At 41.9% G+C, this 5000-nt stretch overlaps 2 protein-coding genes across 3 annotated transcripts in view; one reads left to right on the plus strand and one right to left on the minus strand.

Annotated features, from left to right (window-relative positions):
- Window positions 1–5000, minus strand: part of LOC138961074 (trichohyalin-like) — a 34724-nt gene that overhangs the window by 13240 nt on the left and 16484 nt on the right. The window lies entirely within an intron of this gene.
- LOC138961423 (CUGBP Elav-like family member 2) overlaps window positions 1–5000 on the plus strand; it is a 92720-nt gene that overhangs the window by 833 nt on the left and 86887 nt on the right. The window lies entirely within an intron of this gene.

Raw genomic sequence — 5000 nt, forward strand, 5'->3', positions numbered from 1 at the left:
AGGTTCTTTATCCGTCTTTCCATCTTTTCGTCATCTTCAAAATCTGGACGTTGCTAAGTCTTTCGTTGCCATTGTTACTGTTCTCTGGCGAAATCACCGATATTGAGTCGGTTTGAGAGAATATATGGTTTCTTGTCAGTATGTGTGTATATGTGCCCGTCTCATGTCTGTCTGTCTGTCTGTCTCAGACAGACAGAGAGTGTGAAAGAGGTATGCGTGTGTGTATCTGTCTGTCTGTCTCAGACACAGAGAGTGTGAAAGAGGTATGCGTGTGTGTGTCTGTCTGTCTGTCTCAGACACAGAGAGTGTGAAAGAGGTATGCGTGTGTGTGTCTGTCTGTCTGTCTCAGACACAGAGAGTGTGAAAGAGGTATGCGTGTGTGTGTCTGTCTGTCTGTCTCAGACACAGAGAGTGTGAAAGAGGTATGCGTGTGTGTATCTGTCTGTCTGTCTCAGACACAGAGAGTGTGAAAGAGGTATGCGTGTGTGTATCTGTCTGTCTGTCTCAGACACAGAGAGTGTGAAAGAGGTATGCGTGTGTGTGTCTGTCTGTCTGTCTCAGACACAGAGAGTGTGAAAGAGCTAGGAGGTATGCGTGTGTGTATCTGTCTGTCTGTCAGAGAGTGTGAAAGAGGTATGCGTGTGTGTATCTGTCTGTCTGTCTCAGACACAGAGAGTGTGAAAGAGGTATGCGTGTGTGTATCTGTCTGTCTGTCTCAGACACAGAGAGTGTGAAAGAGGTATGCGTGTGTGTATCTGTCTGTCTGTTGATCTCTTTGTCGTCCTCGGAAACTCGGCCAATGTTGTGCCACAGTTGTAACTGTATTGTGTCTGCTTGTGTATTAATACCACACTGCCTCGCGTTTCCATTAATCAATGATAATGCATACATCCTGCCTTTGCATACCACTTCTTGGTTTTGTTTTCAAGGCAAAATTCGCCTACGTTTTCTAAGCATCGTGTTCAAGACAGAGTACGTCTACGACCAGAAGTGCATTACACTAGAAGTAGCTTGCCACAATTACACCCAGTCGACGCGCGGTGATACTATCGCCCATTGGGATTTCCTCAAAACCCAATGTTACTAAAAAAAAATAGAATGGGTAGTTTTGAGAAATCGGTCATAGAGGTACTTGATAATTATGCACCCTTTTGATATATTCGATCTTCAATACAATACTCAAACCTTTGGAATTGACTAAAATTAATTTTAAAAATCAAGAATTACGAGTTGACAAAAAAAATGTGGAAACATTGCACACACACAATTTAACAAGTCGCGTAAGGCGAAAATACAATATTTAGTCAAGTAGCTGTCGAACTCACAGAATGAAACTGAACGCAATGTAATTTTTCAGCAAGACCGTATACTCGTAGCATCGTCAGTCCACCGCTCATGGCAAAGGCAGTGAAATTGACAAGAAGAGCGGGGTAGTAGTTGCGCTAAGAAGGATAGCACGCTTTTCTGTACCTCTCTTTGTTTTAACTTTCTGAGCGTGTTTTTAATCCAAACATATCATATCTATATGTTTTTGGAATCAGGAACCGACAAGGAATAAGATGAAAGTGTTTTTAAATTGATTTGGACAATTTAATTTTGATAATAATTTTTATATATTTAATTTTCAGAGCTTGTTTTTAATCCGAATATAACATATTTATATGTTTTTGGAATCAGCAAATGATGGAGAATAAGATAAACGTAAATTTGGATCGTTTTATAAATTTTTATTTTTTTTTACAATTTTCAGATTTTTAATGACCAAAGTCATTAATTAATTTTTAAGCCACCAAGCTGAAATGCAATACCGAACCCCGGGCTTCGTCGAAGATTACTTGACGAAAATTTCAACCAATTTGGTTGAAAAATGAGGGCGTGACAGTGCCGCCTCAACTTTCACAAAAAGCCGGATATGACGTCATCAAAGACATTTATCAAAAAAATGAAAAAAACGTTCGGGGATTTCATACCCAGGAACTCTCATGTCAAATTTCATAAAGATCGGTCCAGTAGTTTAGTCTGAATCGCTCTACACACACACACACACGCACACACACACACATACACCACGACCCTCGTTTCGATTCCCCCTCGATGTTAAAATATTTAGTCAAAACTTGACTAAATATAAAAATATTCTTGACTGCTAAGAGATTCGAACCCGTGACCGCCCGAAGTAACGACTTTGAGATATAATTAAACGGGCACACTGTGTTATAGGGGAGAAACTAGTAACATTGACACGTCGGTTCTCGAGCATGTGTCAGCCTTGACTGGTCGGTTTCCGAGCTTCTTTCTTCGTATTTGTGCACTGTAGCGTTCTGTCGATCTCACTGTTCGGGGTAAGTTAAGTTATGCTCCCGTTCAATTCGTATCAGCTAGTTTGGAAAGCAAACTCAAGTAGCATGCATTTCAAGTGACCGACATTATGATTGTGGCAGTCCAGCTCTAAAAAGCATTGACTAATCGCCGAAAGGTGCCGACATCATTTCATGAAAGGATTTCCCTACCCAGAATTCCAAACGGTTTGGGAGATTTCGAAGGTTTAGTTCGGAAAGACGACGCTCTATGGGCGGTTCATTATATAAAGGGAGGCAAGCGGTTAAAAGTGGCGTCGACAGATCATATACCTGTGCCACGAGAGAATGTGTGTTTATACGTGTGTGTTTGGGGAGCGAGGGCGGGTGTGTGTGTGTGTTTGTATGTGTGTGTGTGTCAGTGTGTGTGTGTGTGTCTGGCTGGCTAGCTGGCTGGCTGGCTGGTTTTCTGTCTGTGTCTGTGTGTGTCAGTCACAGTGTGTGTGTGTGTGTGTGTGTGTGTGTGTGTGTGTGTGTGTGTGTGTGTGTGTATGTGTGTGTGTGTGTGTGTGTGTATGTGTGTGTGTGTGTGTGTGTGTGTGTGTGTGTGGGTGTGTGTGGGTGTGGGTGTGTGTGTGTGTGTGTGTGTGTGTGGGTGTGTGTGTGTGTGTGTGTGTGTGTGTGTGTGTGTGTGTGTGTGTGTGTGTGTGTGTGTGTGTGTGTCCCCCTCACTCTCTTCTAGGCCTTGTCTCACTTTTGTTTTGATACACTTTTCCCTATTTGCACTTTCTTACAAAATGACATTTTCCCTGTTGAGACTAATTTCACTTTGTAAATCAGACGACCAATGACAACAAGTCAACAAAGGCTTCCGTCTTGTTACCAGAATAACCCATTATCTTCCTTGACGCTTTCCATATATTTATGGTCATGTTCTCTTTTCACTTGTCAGTTGGCTGTCGATCGGCACGAAGGAAATAGATCACAACTCTGTGTCCAAAGCCTTCCATGGGGTGTGTGTGTGTGTGGGGGGGGTAATGCAGTTTACCTATTTCTTTACACGGTTCGGTTATTTGTTATGCTTATTCTACGGTCCTGTTGTTAATTCTTTCGTTCGAAAAAACCATAATACGTCACAGTGTAACACACACACACACACACACACACACACACACAGACACGCACACACACACACACACACACACACACACACACACACACACACACACACACACACACACACACACACACACACACACACTTTTGGTTTTAAATTAATTACATTTGTATCTGTTTTCGTGCTCGTCATCAAAATTCAAGCATTGTTACAAAATAGATGTGTGAATCCACGCAGTTGGCGCCATGTCTTCCGAGCCACACCTTTCACTCTTGTCATTTTGTTTTGGTTGGATTCAAATTTGTATCTCCCTCTCAGCACATAATAAAATCAATAGTTCATCGTTATAAAAGTATTTCATAAATGTATTGCGTAAGGGTTTTTCCCCGCTGATACGCCTAGATTTTTCTCAATTTTCCGTGGCTGCTATTGTTCCGTTTTTTGGTTTTTTTGCGGAGTGTGTTTCTCGCCACTCCCAAACCCATACATTTTGTATTCGTTTGCGGACACAGTATTTTTATTCGTTTCATTTTTCGTAAAAAGATTTATTTCTGTTCTACCGAGAGTGTGTGTGACGTGGAACCTCCCTTCCATATTTGGGCAACTCACTTGCAATCTGAATTGGACATTTTTAAATCCGTTTTGACAAATGAGAAACCTCATCATTTCTCCATGTGTTGTGGGTTGGTGAGTTCGGTGAGATCGAAATATAAATCGTTGATCATCCCCGCTGTGTGATGCCACGAAATTGTGGGCGTATTCTGTACACAGCCAACGATATAAATTAAAATTATTTGAAAAAGTTCTGTACACTAGCGCAAACAGTTAGTACCATGGAGTTTGTGAAATACTCGAATACTGTCATGCAAGAAGTCCTTGGGGTATTTGGGACAGTCGTTTTGTTTTTGGTGATCCACTTCTTCAAATTTCAAGTTAAAAATCAGTCCATCGACTCCTAAACCCAACCACCCGGAACAACCCCACCCACGAACCAACCATCCCTGTGCATTTCAATCGTCGCTTCATTAACATTTTCTACCCCACCTATGTTGACCAAGGTGTTTTTTAGCAGAGACCATCTGTGCTGCAGCAGGTCACTCAGAATTGTAGTAACTGTGTATCAACACGCTGGAATGCAGGCGTTAGATGGACGTTACAGGAAGCGACTGAAGCTAACAGTCTGAGCGGATATATCCGTACCTGGTCAGATAGAGCCATATGAGTGGGTACGGATATATCCGTACCTGGGAGACAATGAGTTAACAAACAAAGATGTATAAAGTACCAAGAACATAAAGCACTAAATGTATTCCAAACTCGCTATTTGTACCTACTACACTGTTCCACAAGCCAACGGGCTCGCATACGCGCGGACGAACGGACTGACAATCGGAAAATACTGCACACCAGCGAGCTAAAACAAAATGACTCCTGCTTCAATTTGTTTTTTAATCGAACAATTATATTACAGTAGAATGTACCGGTTGAAAATCAAAGCTCAATGTCTCTACAAAATTAATCCGCGGTTCTTGCCTGGATGCATGCTAGGTGAGCTACTACTTTGGTGAAGTTGCGTGAGAAGTGAA

This window comes from Littorina saxatilis, linkage group LG3, assembly GCF_037325665.1.
Source record: "Littorina saxatilis isolate snail1 linkage group LG3, US_GU_Lsax_2.0, whole genome shotgun sequence".
Classification (NCBI taxonomy): domain Eukaryota; kingdom Metazoa; phylum Mollusca; class Gastropoda; order Littorinimorpha; family Littorinidae; genus Littorina; species Littorina saxatilis.